This window comes from Chiloscyllium plagiosum, unplaced genomic scaffold (genome assembly GCF_037043375.1).
Source record: "Chiloscyllium plagiosum isolate Xiang-an unplaced genomic scaffold, Cpla_swu_hap1 HiC_scaffold_8, whole genome shotgun sequence".
In the NCBI taxonomy this organism is placed as follows: domain Eukaryota; kingdom Metazoa; phylum Chordata; class Chondrichthyes; order Orectolobiformes; family Hemiscylliidae; genus Chiloscyllium; species Chiloscyllium plagiosum.
In genome coordinates, this window is record NW_028270146.1 from 41,058,198 (window position 1) to 41,073,629 (window position 15,432).

Here is a 15,432-nt window from a genome sequence, read left to right on the forward strand (position 1 = left end):
TAATAATCTTTTGGAAGGAAAATTGAAAGAGTTTTAGGGTCTACAACACAGAAAAGGGCCCTTCAGCCCATTGAGTTTGTGCCAGGAAAAGTAACCATCTGACAATTCTATTACTGCAATTTGCTTCAAGTCCTTTTGAACATTGGTTTCCATTTAAGAGCATAGTCTGAGTCTGCATGGCCTCCAGCTGAGCTTATACAACCTTAGCATGAGCTTCTGTGGTATGCCTTCTGTTTTTGCTGAAATAAAATCAGTGTGAGCATAACATGTGCCATCATGGAGTTGGCCATCTCTTTCACGCTGGAAAGGATAGGGTCCAAGCTCTATCCAACCTGACTTGGATAGAACATAGACCATAGAAAAGTACAGCGCAGTACAGGCCCTCTGGCTCACAATGTTGTGCTGAGAATTAATCTTAATGTAAAATAAAATAACCAAACCTACACTCCCCTCCCTTCAATTCATTGCTGTCCATGTTCATATCCAGCAGTTGCTGAAATGTCCCTAATGACTCTGCTTCCACCACTACCACTGGCAATGCATTCCATGCTCTCACAACTCTCTGCATAAAGAACCTACTTCTGAAGTCTCCTCTATACCTTCCTCAAAATTATGACTCCTTGTGGCTGTCAATCCTGCCCTGGGGAAAAGACTTTGGCTATCAACTCTATCTATGCATCTCATTACCTTGTATACCTCTTCTTCCTCCTCCAGAGAGAAAAGTCTGAGCTCAGTCAACCTCTCCTCGTAAAACAAGCCCTCCAGTTCAGGCAGCATCCTGGTAAGCCTCCTTTGTGCCCTCTCCAACGTCTCCACATCTTTCCTAAAATAAGGTGACCAGAACTGGACACAATATTCCAAATGTGGTCTCAACAGGGTTTTGTAGAGCTGTAGCAAAACCTCGCAGCTCTTAAACTCGATTTCCCCTGTTAATGAAAGCTAAAACACCATATGTTTTCTCAACAACCCTACCCACTTGGGTGACAACTTTGAGGGATATATGCACTTAAACACCAAAATCCTACTGTTCCTCCACACTGCCAAGAATCCTGTCTTTAATCCTATATTCAACATTCAAGTTTGACTTTCCAAAACGCATCACTTCCCATTTATCCAGGTTGAACTCCATCTGCTATTTCTCAGCCCAGCTCTGTTGATGTCGCACTGCAGCCTGCAATAGCCCTCAATACTATCAAATGCATCTCCAACCTTTGTGTCATTGGCAAACTTACTAAACAACCCCTCAATCTCCTCATCCAAGTCATTTATAAAAACTACAAAGAGCAGAGGCTGAAGAACAGAGCCCTGCAGGATGCCACTCACCACTGACCTCCAGGTAGAATACTTTCCAACTACAACCACTCTCTGCCTTCTGTCAGCCAACCAATTCAGAATCCAGAGAGCCAAATCTCCATGTATCCCATACCTCCTGACTTTGTGAATGAGCCTACTATGGGGAGGCTTATCAAATGCCTTACTGAAGCCCATGTACACCACATCCACTGCTTGACCTTTGTCAACCTGTCTCATTACCTCCTCAAAGAACTCAATAAGATTTGTGAGGCATGACCTGCCCTCACAAAGCCATGCTGACTGCCTTTAATCATGCTATGCTTTTCCAAATAGTCACAAATCTTATCCCTCAGAATTTTTTCCCAAACCTTGCTGACAACAGACATTAGACTGACTGGTGTGTTCTTGCCAGGGATTTCCTTATTCTCCTGGTTGAAAAGAGGAACAACATTCGCCTCCGTCCAATCTTCCGGTACGACTCCCGTGGAGAGTGAGGAAGCAAAGATCTTGCTCGCAACTTAATAACCTTCTTTTTCACTTGCTGGAGCAATTGAGGATAAATCTGGTCTGGCCCTGGGGATTTATCAATCTTAATCTTAATGTTTGCCAAAACTTCCTGCACATTAACTTCCTCAATCTCGATCTGTTCAAGCCTGTTTCTTGGCTCCTCAAAGTTCTCATTCACACAAGACCCCTTTCCTTAGTACAAACTGAAGCAAAAAACTCATTTAGGGCTTCCACATCTGCTCAGACTCCATGCACAAGTTCCGTATGCTATCCTTGACCGGCCCTATCTCCTTCCTTATTATTCTCTTATTCTTCACTTGTCAGTAAAGTGGCTTTGGGTTCTCCATAATTCTTCCTGCCAAGCCTTTCTTGTGCCCCCTCCTGGCTCTCCTCAGTCCATTTTTGAGCTCCTTCTTAATAAGCCTGTAATCCTCTAAAGCTGTGCTAGACCCTTGCTTCCTCCACTTTACGTACGCTGCCTTCTTCCTTTTTGATAAGCTCCTCTGTTCTCGTCATCCAAGGCTCTTTAATCTTACCCCGTCTTGTCTGTCTCAGAGGAACAAATTTGTGCATAACTTGCAACAACTTAAACAATCTCCACATGTCTGTTGCGCCCTTTCTGGGCAACAATTACTTCCCAACTCCTGTCTGATAGCGTCATAACTTCCGATTCCCCAATTAAATATTTTCCCATGGTAACTGCTCGTTTCCCTCTCCATGACTATGGTAAATGTGAGGCAGTTGTGGTGACTGTCACCAACGTGTTCTTCCACCGTGAGATCTGACACCTAACCTGGCTCATTGCCAAGCACCAAATTCAAAATGGCCTCTCCCCTTGTCATCCTGTCTACATACTGAGTAAGGAAATCCTCCTGAACATACCAGACAAAAATGGGTCCCTCCAAACCATCTGCACTGAGGAGGTTCCAATCAATATTGGGAAAGTTGAAGTCACTCCTAACAACAACCCTGCTATATCTGCACCATTCCCAAATCTGCCAGCCTATGAGTTCTTTGATCTCCCTACTGCTATTAGGAGTCTGTAGAAGATACCCGATGAGGTAACTGCTCCTTTGCTGTTCCTAACTTCCACCCATACTGAATCAGTAGACAAATCTTCCTCGACAACCTTCATTTCTGTAGCTGTGATGCACTCTCTAATTAGCAATGCTACCGCACCCCACTTTTTTTACCCCCCCCCCACCCTGTTCTTTTTAAATGTTCTAAACCCTGGAACATCTAGAAACCATTCCTGCCCCGTGAAATCCATATCTCCGTTATGGCCACAACATCATAGTCCCAAATACTGGTCCATGCTCTAAGTTCGTCACTCTTCTTTCTGACACTCCTTGCATTAAAGCAGACATACTTTAACCGATCCCTTTGTTCATTGCGTGAGAAACCTTCCTGATAGATTCACTACATCCTGTCTCTGCCTCATCTACAACTACCTCCTCTGCCTCAGATGTGTAGCTCTGGTTCCCACCCCACTGCCAAACTAATTTAAACCCTCCCAAACCACACGAGCAAATCTCCCACCCAGGACATTTGTGCCCCTCCAGTTCAGGTGCAACCCATCCTTCATGTACAGGTCCCACCTTCCCCAGAAGGCATCCCAAAGGTTTAAGTATCTAAAGCCCTCCCTTCTGCACTTGCTGCCTGTCTCATGGCACCAGTAGCAAACCTGAGATCACTACTCTACTCGTCCTACTCTTCAGCTTCCATCCTAACTTTCTGTAGTCACTTTTCAGATCCTCAATCCCTTTCCTGGCTATATCAGTGGTGGCAATATGTACCACGATTTCTGGCTGCTCACCCTTTCCCTTCAGAATCTTGTGAACCCGATTGGCAACTACCCAGACCCTGGCACCAGGGAGGCAACATACCTACCTTCCAGAAGTTCCGTTCCTGACCACAATCTTCTGTCATTCTGTGTATTGAGTCTCCTGCCGCTAGCGCTTTTCTATTTTCCCCCCCCCCCTTTCCCTTCTAAGCCTCAGTGCCAGAGACCTGACAACTATGGCTTTTCCTGAAGAAGGGCTTATGCCCGAAACGTCGATTCTCCTGTTCCCTGGATGCTGCCTGACCTGCTGCGCTTTTCCAGCAACACATTTCCAACTATGGCTTTTCCCTGGTAGGATGTCCCCACAAGCAGTATCCAAACTGGTATACTTATTGCTGATGGAAACAGCCACAGGGGATCCCTGCTCTGACCGTCCGTTCCCTTTCCTCCCCCTGACAGTAACCCAGTCGTCCTTATTCTAGGCCTGAGGAGTGACCACCTCCCTCTACATCCTCTCAATATCCCCTTCTGCCTCCTGGATGATCTGTAGTTCAGCCAGCTCCAGCTCCAGTTCCCTAACTTGGTTTTTGAGGAGTTTGGGTTGGGTGCTCTTCCTGCAGATGTGGCCTGTAGAGATATGTGTTGTGTCTCTCACCTGCCACATTCTACAGGAGGAACATGCTACTGCCCTAACAGCCATACCCTGATAATCTGAAAGCCCACATAGGAAGAGAAAAAAAATAAGAGAACCTGAAAAACTTACCGAGTCTACAGACTCTTATTAAGGTTAGAAGAGGCCCATGGTGTAGGGTCTCGGGTTTAGATTGCACTCAATTAGAAAAGAATCACTTACCTTCCCAGCAGGCTCTGCTTCTTCTACTCTGTTCCTGTTGCCTGAACTCAAAAAGGCCACTGGCGCGTGAAAGTGGGTCCCTTTGTAGAAACTCTTACCTTCCCAACAGGATCTGCATCTTCCGCTCTCTGTGCCCTCTGCCCGAACCCAAAATATATCACCATTCCTTCATTGACACCTTGGTCAATATCTTAGAACACCCTTCTTAACAGATCTCTGAGCGCACTGACCACCACATGGATTGGAGCAGTTCAAGAAGATGTCTCACTGTCACGTTCTCCTGGGCAGTTACAGATGGGCAACAGGTGGTAGCCAAGTATATTCAGTCATGAAGCACGAAGAAATAAATTTCAAATTGGCATTGTAGTTGTTGAGCCAACTAATGGAGTTTAGCAAATTCTCGAGCTCAGTGTTAGAGTACATAATAAGCCACTGATGACAACTTTATATTAAAAAATTCTAATCGCAGAATAGTCACCTAAAAAGAATAGAGCACACAGTCTAAAACAATACTTAATCAAAATGCTTTCAAAAAAATCTTAGGAACTGCAACATATGCAAATGCATTAGTTGATAGAATTTCATGATTGTTAATAATGATATGTATTAAATTTGCCAATCATTGGTTATGTATTGTGAGTGTTGAAATAAGTTAATGGAACTATACCATGCTGTTAATAATACTGTCATGAAGATATTTACAAGGAAAGCTAAAATTTTAGTCATTTTATGATTTTACCAAAATGATTTTAATGGGTTCTGTCCATACCTATGACATATGAATTAAAAATTTCCCAAACAATGTCCTTTAGAAAAATCTTACAAATGCAACAAACCACAATTATGTCATGCCTTTTGTGTAATGAAAAATTCCAAGGTACTACATGGGAGAATTATGGAATAGTGCTCTATTGGCCAAACATGAACATGAAATCAAGGACCACATCGCCTGTGAAATCAAGGACCATGTCACCCAGTGCAGTGCTTATAATGAGTATCAAGCTAAGTCAGTTAGAGAACCAACGATGACATTTGGCATTCCAGAGAGATGAAGCTGTTAATAGATCTCTTTATACTTGCAGGAGCTGATTGTCTTGTCCCACTAGATTACTTTTCTGACTATTGGAGGTGGACCAGCTGACTTTGACAACTACCTCGACAACTACTTACATTGTTGAATGCCTAAATGCACACTTCAGCCATTGTGGCTTTTCTGACATTGTGATAAGCAATTATGGTCCTTCATTCATGAATGAAGAATGCATTCATTTCATAAACAACTAAAAGATTCAATTCCACCCACACTATCCCCAGTCTAATGGCAAGCCTGACATGGCAGTGAACATTGCCAAAGGAATCATAAAGAAATTGAGTGAATCCAGCACAGATGTATACAAGGTCATCTGTGAATGAAGGAGAACACTTACTAAATTAATTGAAAGTCCCACACAAAGACCAATGAGTTTTGAGAAGATTTGTAGCTCAGGTTGAGGTTCTGGATGCAGGTTTGCTCGCTGAGCTAGAAGGCTCATTTTCAGATGTTTCATCACCATACTAGTTAACTTCTTCAGTGAGCTTCCAAATGAAGCACTGGTAGTGTAGCCCACTTTCTATTTCTATGTTTGGGTTTCCTTAGGTTAGTGATGTCATTTCCCATGGTGATATCATTTCCTATTGTGATGTCATATCCGTTCTTTTTCTGAGTGGGTGTAAAATGGGATCCATGTCAATGTGTTTGTTGATAGAGCTCCAGTTGGAATGCCATGCTTCTAGGAATTCTCATGCATGTCTCTGCTCGGCTGGTCCTAGGATGAATGTGTTGTCCCAGTCGAAGTCTTCTCCTTCCTCATCCATATGCAAGGATACTAGTGAGAGTGGGTCATGTCTTTTTGTGGCTAGTTGATGTTCATGTATCCTGGTGGGTAGTTTTATGCCTGTTTCTCCAATGTTGTGTTTGTTACAGTTCTTGCAAGATATTTTGTAAATTACACTAGTTTTGCTTGTTGTCTGTATATGAACAGGAAAATGAACAGGAAATGACATCACCATAGGAAATTGTATCATCACAGGAAATGACATCACCGACCCAAGGAAACTCAAACATATGAGTAGAAAGTGGGCTGGGCCACCAGTGCTTCATCCGGCAGCTCACTGAAGACGTTACCTAGTATGGTGACGAAACGTCTGGAAACTAACCTTTCAGCTCAGCGAGCAAAGCTCCATCCAGAACAAAGACTAATGTCATACTGCCTACAAACGACTTCCACTCTTAAAGAAACTTCTGAAGCCAGAAGTGGTCGCAAAAGTGTGTGCTAAAGCCAAGTGATAGAACTGTGAAAAGCTAAATTTAATTTTGATAAGACTGCTAAACCCCATTGCCAGTGTTGGGCATGAGGGAATCGGTCAAGGTACAAACCTTTAATATTCTTAACAAAAGCAAGACAAAGTGGTAATTTGGGACCTGCACGGAGCGGTTGTCACCTTGATTGTAAGCACTGACAGTGAATGACCAGCTTTACCATTATAATCTCAAGCACATCTGCCCAAATGGAGAAACAGTTACTGGTCGGCAGATGTCTGATCTGGAAAAGGCGAATGCATCATCAGCAAAGACCACGCATCAACCATTAGACCAAGAATCCACAGCAATCCATCATAGAAAGGGAATAATAGGAAACACCATAACAATAACAAATAACACAAGGATGACATTCTGTAGGGAAGCAACAACATTAAGATAAATTGTCAATGACAACAATACGCATGCATTACAAGTAAGAGACCAACATGGACTACATGTACAATATATATGCATAATCTGATGGGAATAATGAACTGTCAAGGCATGAGAATAGTCATCAATATATATTGTAACTTGGATAAATCAAGTGTGTGTGTGTGTGTATATATATATATATATATGATAACGCATGTGTTTTTTGCCCATTTTTGTATAAAAATGTGAATGCTTGGATGCAAATGCAATCCTGCACAAATGCAATCCTGCACAAATGCAATCCTGCACAAATGTCCTTGCTAGCCTGCCATAGCTATGTGACCTTTATCATCTTAAGCTCACTTCAAAAAAAATTCTTGTGATGAATACAATATTGCACAAAAAAACATACTGTTGATGTAGAGAGGTCAGGTGTATCACATTATTAAAGAGAGGTTGTTCAAATCTAAGATTATTTCAAAATAATATTTATTCACATTATACCAAATAGATCAATTTAGTCTTAACACATGATCCAAACTTCAGGATGGGCTGGGAATCTCCAGCACACTTCACCAGAAATAAAAATATTGAAAACAAGAGAAAAAAGCTGTTTGGCTGACAGTTAAGCATTGTTCAATTATGTATTTTTAAAAAAAAAATTCCAGTTGATGTAGGGAGTTAGTGAATCCTAAGGTTGGATGTATTGGTTAACCAATGGTTGGAGCTTGGGGGCAAGTCATGTATTGAAACCTCCAGGAATAGATTCAGTTGGAGCTGGCAATCTTACTCGTGCTTCTTTCTTCATTGTCATTTCATCATAATGTGACATATTATATCATCACTGATGTATCTTTTCTTATTTACAAAGTAGGTGTGAATCCTTTACTCAACAGTAAAGTGATTAAAACTGGGAATGCTCATCAGGCCAGACTTTACATAGCAGTGATGTCGATGTTGTAACACTGAAGAAGATTACAGAATGCTGGAGTGGCAAGGCCCTGAAACTATTTGCAAACATGGTTCAGAATTTGTAGTTCAGGTGCTATTTAACTGGGAGCTAATATAGGTAAGTGAGTACAAAAATGATTGGTGAAAGAGTAAGTTTAGATAATGGATAGGAGAGTTTTCAATTATTTAACTTGATAATGGATAGAACATGGAAGACTTGAAGAAATTACATTGGAGTTAACAGCTCTAGAGATAACAAAGGCTTGGATAAATGTTTCAATAGAAGATATTTGAATGAAGGTTGAATTCATGCATAAATGCAGAGGTAAACATAGGCAGCCTTAGTAATGGTACAAATGTATGAGAGAAAGCTCATCATTAGGTTAAATATGATGCCTAGAATATGAGCAGTTTGGATTCAGCCTTGGTTGTTGTCAATTTGAGGGATTGAATTCAGTGACAATGGAACAGACTCTGTGACAAGGACCAATCGCAATATCTTCTATTTTTCCAATATTGCACTGGTGGATGTTTCTCTTCATGTTGGATATTAGCCAGAAACCCTTGAGACAGAAGAGTGTTCAAGAAAGCTTGAGGAGAGGTAGCAGGGAGGCTGTGCTGGGTGTGGTCAATACATAACTGATGCTATATTTTTGGATGATGTCACTGAGATTTAAATATGAAATAGAAAAGGGGACAAGAATGAATCCTTGGGAACACTAAAGCTATTGGTTTGGGAGTGTGAAGAGAAGCCATTGCAGGGATTCCTTGGCAACTACTGGATAGATATAAATAAAATTATGGAGAAGAGGGTTAATAATCTACTCAATACATGGTCAGCCAAAGTCTGTTCTGATGTAAGTGAGCACATGTTAGCAGATTCCAGAGAGAAATTATTCTCTGGAAAAACCAAAACAGAAATTTCTGGAGAAATCAGACACCTTGTAGCATCTGAGGAGAGGAACCACAGTTGTTTTGAGTACAGTGAGCATTATTCAGAATGAGGTGAGCTCAGTTGCTGGATGGCTGGTTTGTGATGTAGAGTGATGCCAGTGGCATTAGTTCAATTCCTATACTGGCTGAGGCTACTATGAAGGACTCTCCCTCTCAACCTCTCTCCTTATAAGGTGACCGTCAGGTTAAACCACCACCAAAAATTTGTGTCTGATAAGAGAGTGGCCCATTAAAGTGCAAACACAGCCTTTACTGAATCTGCAAAATTCTGCTTACTAACATTTGGGAGCTAGTGCCAAGATTGGGAGCGTTGTCTCATAGTTTAGTGAAGTGACAACATAATCTGTCATACTCATAGACTCATACTTTACACATAATGCCCCTGACAACACTACAACCATCCTTAGGCATGTCCTATCATATCAGCCCAGCAGAGGTGAAAAAGCATTGGTACATGGTGAAGTAGGAATTATCCACAAAGGCCTCAAGATTAAATCTGAACTCATATGGATTAGCAAGTAGCAATGGAGAGTGCAGAAAGACATGCCAGGGGATGCTGATGCTTGTACAATGATCAGCACCGTTTGCGAGTCCTCAGATACTGAAACAGTTCATGTTCAAATGATCCAAGATCTGGGCAGTATTCAGTCTTGGACTGATGAGTAGAAAATAATGTTCATGCTATGCTTTTGCGAGGAAATGGCACTATTTCCAACAAAAGCGAATTTAACTTAACATTCAATGATACCACTGTCACTGAATTCCCCCATTACAAATGTCTTTGTGTTTCAACTGACCAGAAAATGAACTGGAATAGCCTTACCAATACTGTAGCTGCAGGAGCAGGTCAGAGGTAAGGAATCCTACAGCAAGTAATTTCTCTTGATCTTGTTAGTCTGTGTAAAAATTTCATTCCTTTCACCACTGACACACAGCCTTTCATTACCTTGATCTGTCTATCTCTGCAGTCTCATGGTTCAATGTCCATTTCCTTAGTTACTTTCATTCAAAGCAATTTGTAAAAACTGTGCATTTTTGTCTATACTAAATTGTTTTCAACCTGTATATTCCATTGCTAAAAACAGTATGAAAGTAGATGGCACCAGAGAGAGGGTAGGATTCAAGTGGGCACAATGGTAAAGTTCACCTCAGATCAGCTGCCTGTTAGTCATTCGGTTCAACTTGCTTAAAAACCTGATTCAATATCACCCGTTTGCTACTTGAGCCAAATTTGAAGATTTCACAGGGATTTCTCAAAGGAAATTTTTCAAACTGGATTAAGGATTATTCACAGGCGTGAATGGATAATGCTGAAGAGAATGTTAAGTTTAAGCTTTCATTTTGAATTAGTCATTGCATTTAGTGAATTTTATTTTGCCATTTTCACAATTGTGTACATTTATTATTGTTAAATATTCTCCTGATGTAGTTCTGAACAATGTACTGAGTTCCTGCCTTTTCTTTTGCAAGGTCAGCAATGAGTCACCAGAATGAGTTTAAAAGTTAGAATGCAAATGTGGAGTGCTGAAGTTGCCTGCTATTTCTGTGAGTTACTGAGAGGCTTATCGGGTCATTAATTGGCTGAGTCCTGGGCACTCAAGAGCTTTGTCTCACAGAATTATAATAAAAGCCAATATTCATTTGGAAGACAGCCAGTGTGTGAATTTCAGAGCTGGCAGCATGCGTTTAAAAAGTGTTCATTGCTGCCTAACAAACGAAACAGAACTAGGTTACAGTTATAACAAATAAGTGTTAGCACTTAAAGAGTAAAATAGATAAAAACAAATAAATTGCTCTATTTTGAATGTTGTAGTGATTGTCTGTTTTCTTTTGTTGTTCAAGATGGCAGTGTGACCTGTATCTGTTATTATATTGTGACGGTTTGCACGTCCACCACACAGCCAGGGGTGAATTGACTGATTTGGCTGGAATTGCCGAGCTTGGCTTTTGTCCTTTGTTGCCTGTATGCCTTGCTGTTTGAAGGAAACCATGCTACTGTTTGAGATTGCTCCCGAGGTACTACATTCCGTTTACATTTTTCGCCTAGTCTGTAGCAAACATCACATATCTCCTGACATTCATTTTCAAGTCTTGAACCTCATTCTCAGTCCACGTTACAGGTGGCATCCAAGTTTAATTGTGAATATATGACCACCACTGGGGTTTTATTATTAGTCATACATGTTTGTTCATTCCTTCTGAGACATTACTGCTCCTTGATGTCCCTCAGAATTGGACTCTTTAACCTTCCATTTAAATTCCATGAAGTCCAAATGGAACCTGACCAACTGCTTAATATGCTGAAAATATGTTGCTGGAAAAGCGCAGCAGGTCAGGCAGCATCCAAGAATGCCTGACCTGCTGCCCTTTTCTAGCAACACATTTTCAGCTCTGATCTCCAGCATCTACAGTCCTCACTTTCTCCAACTGCTTAATATATCTGGAATGGGAAGTCCATCTCTCACAGGCAAATAGGGTGATAGATATTACCATGGCTTTAACTGCACGTATAGCCTGTTTCCTCCTTAGTCTCTTACAAACAAATGCTGACGTTGTTGTAGCAATTTTTGGCCAATACAGACATTTCTGGATATTGTGTTTCAAGATAGGTGAAGGTATCCCTAGCCTTTGGGGTTCTGTCATTGATTGTTATAGTCGGTGGGGTATACTGTAGTCAGAATTTGACAGTGGAGGTTGGTGGGGTATCTCTAACCTCCTTAAGCTAATGGTTAACTAATATTATCAGCTGCTTTTAACAAAAAAGTCATGATCCTTGAAGACCACAAAGTGATATGAGGGGACAATCATCACTGTATCATCATCTTTGATATCCTGGTTGATGATTACAGTCATCTCAGATTTACCGTCTGTTCTGAATTGGATGCAGATTCCATCAACATTTCCATCAAATACACCAGAAAGGACAGCAAAGAATTTATTGACGAGTACATTGGTTATGTGCTCCACATCACTGGTTATATCAAAGGGGTCAGTACATTCACTACTGTCAGTGACTTTGGCTGTCATTTTCCCATGGAGCTGCTTTATCAGATTAGCAGCTCTATATGACATTTAAGTTTGGTTAAGACAGTCCACGAGGCTTTTTATTTACTGTGCCATAGGCCTTCATTGGGTCAACAAAGGCACTAGAGCCCTAACTGTTTTTCACAGCATTTCTCTCATTGTTGCTGAAGGGTGAAGATTATGTCGCTTATGCCTGTCCCTTTCCACAAGCCTCTTTGATTTTCTGGCATTGTACGTTCTACTAAGTGGCTTAACAATCTATTAAGCTGAATTTTGCCTTGCATTTTATCAGCTCAATCAGGCAGCAAGATTCCTCTATTATTACTCACAGATATTTGTCTTTTTCCTTTGTACAAGTGAACAATCATGGTATTCTTGAAATCCAAATGAAAGGTCTCATTTTATGGTAGCCATGATGTGGAGGAGCAGGTGTTGGACAGGAATGGACAAAGTTAAAAATCACACAACACCAGGTTATAGTCCAACAGGTTTATTTGGAAGCACTAGCTTTCGGAGCACTGCTCCTTCATAAAGTGGTTGTGGAGCAAGACCATAAGAGACAGAATTTATAACAAATCTTTTTCTATCAAATAAACCTGTTGGACTATAACCAGGTGTTATGTGATTTTTAACCTCATTCTGTGGTATAATTGTAAGAGTTTGTCAGATTACTGGAGTCCCCCAGATTTTTAAATTTCCTCTTGGAGTCCTGTTTAAATCAAGAGCTATCCTTGAGGATGGTGATCTGATGTCTTTGTCAACCTCCATGACAGAGAGATTATTGTTTACATTTTCACATTTGGATGAGTCTGGACACTTGTCTAGATCTAGCCCATTCATGGTTTAGCACAATCATAAAGTTTAGCCCAGTGCTCTTTAATAACCATGAGCTGAGATTTCTTATAAATATTGAGAGCAAGTGAGTTACAGTTTGAAGGAGGACCATGTACAGACTTAAGGGCTACAGACATTCCTCAGGTCATATTGGTCATTGAAGCTCTCTGCCTCGTTTGGCCTACCATGTTTCTTAGAACTCAGAGCTTCTGTTGCAGATTCCTTTTGCTCTCCTAGAGTGAAATCTCAGTAGTGTACATACCAGTTTTCCCAATTAAGTTGCATTTTTCTCCTGTCACAATTCAGTGCTTTCTTTTGTGTTTCTAGTAAATCATTAACATGTTGTAGAAATGTTGATTTTTAGCTACTTCAGTATCATTACTCAGATGGTTTTTGCCCTGTAGATGCCAGTTTCTGCACTTCTCAGGTGGATTACAATTAAAGTAGCGATATCAAAGGTATTACAATAGCTCCCTGCCAAACTAAGTAAGTCTGTGCTTGGAGCAAGACCAAGTTGGTGGAATCTTGCAGCCATCTAAACAACACAAGCTGTGACAATGTTTCTGGGGAAAACAATGAATAATGTGATAAACCACCAGGGGAGCAGGAGCAATGTTCTGTGGTGAGGGCTGAAGACACTGGGGAGGAGGAAGCTCTTCTTGCAGATGGCAGCTATATTAGGGAGACAAGACAGATAGGGTTTCACTGACACAAAAACAAATTTGCTGGAAAATCTCAGCAGGTCTGGTAGCAGTAGTGGAGAGAAATCAGAGTTAACATTGAAGGTCCAGTGACCCTTCTTCACAGAACTGATGGTAGCTGGGAAAGGGTTTATTTTTATGCAGGGGCTAGGGTGAGTGAAAGGAGAAAGGAGTAAATGATAGGTGGAGATAGAGCTCAAAGACAGAGAAGACAAAGGAGTGGATAACTATCAGCCTGGAGAATGAATAGCTACTTGTAGGGTCTATTAATGACTAACAATGGATTGCGTGTAATAGCAGGCCAGATGATAACCCTCCAACCACAAGGCATCAATGTAACTTCATCAGTTCTCTCATGTCCCCTCCTCCCACCTCATCCCAGATCCAATCCTCCAACTCGGCATTGCCCTCTTGAACTGTCCTATCTGTCCAAGTTCCTTCCCACCTATTTGCTCCACCCTCCCATCCAATCCATTACCATCACCCCCACCTGCATCTACCTATCACCTTTCCAGCTCCCTCATTCTCCCACCCCATCTCCACCCTCACCCTCCTATTTATCTCCCAGCCCTCTCCGACATTCCTGAGGAAGGTCTTATGCCCGAAACTTTGATTCTCCTGCTTCTCGGATGATGCCTGACCTTGCTGTGCTTTTCTAGCACCACACTTATTGACAGATGATAACAAGGCTTCATGTGTGTTTTTGGGATAAGGACAGGTGAGAAGATGCCTCAAGCCTTAAAATTGTTGAACTCATTATTGAGTCCAGGAGGCTTCAGAGTACCCAAGTGGAAAATGAGATGCTGTTCCCCCCGTTTCACTGAGCATCGCTGGAGCACTGCAGCAAGCCTGAGATAGGGACATTGACCAGGGAACAAGGTGGTATGTTGAAATGACAGGCAACTGGAAGCTCAGGGTCTTTTTTGCGGGCAGAACATTGATGTTCTGCAAAGTGGTCATCCAGTCTACGCTTTGTTTCTCCAGTGTAGAGGAGACCACATTGTGAGCAATGAATGCAGTAGACTAGATTGTATGAAGTGCAGATAAAGTGCTGCTTCACCTGTAAGGTATGTTTGGGCCCTTGGATACTGGGGAGAGAGCTAAATGGGCATGTGTTATACCTTCTGCTATTTTAGGGAAAAGTATTGTGAGGCTGTGGGGGTCATTGTTGGAAGTGAAGGAGGAATGAATCAGGTATTCTGGAAAGAATGGTCCTCTTGGAAGGCTGACAAGGGAGGAGAGGGGAATATGTGTCTGGTGGTGGCATCTCGCTGGAGGTGGCGGAAGCAGCGGCTGATGATCTTCTGGATGTGGATGCTGGTGGGATAGAAGGTGAGGCCAAGGGGAACCCTACTGCTGTTGTGGGAGGGGAGTGAGGGGGTGAGGGTGGAAGTGCGGGAGATGGGTCAGACCCGGCTGAATGCCCTGTCAATTATGGTACTGGGGAATCCTCAATTGTGGAAGAAGGTGAAATTTTGGAGGGCCCCCTTGTTGAAATTGGCATCATTAGAACAGATGTGACAGAGACAGAGGAAGACCATAAATCCATGAGACATTGGAGCAGAAATTAGGCCTTTTGACCCATCGAGTCTGCTCCGCCATTCAATCATGGCTGATAAGTTTCTCAACTTCAATCTCCTGCTTCCTCCCTGTAACCTTTGATTCCCATGACAATCAAGAACCGGTCTATCTCAGCCTTAAATATACTCAATGACCTGGCCTCCACAGCCTTCTGTGGCAATTTAATTCCATTGATTCCCCACTCTCTGGCTGAAGAGGTTTCTCCTTATCTCCGTTCTAAAGGATCTTCCCTTTA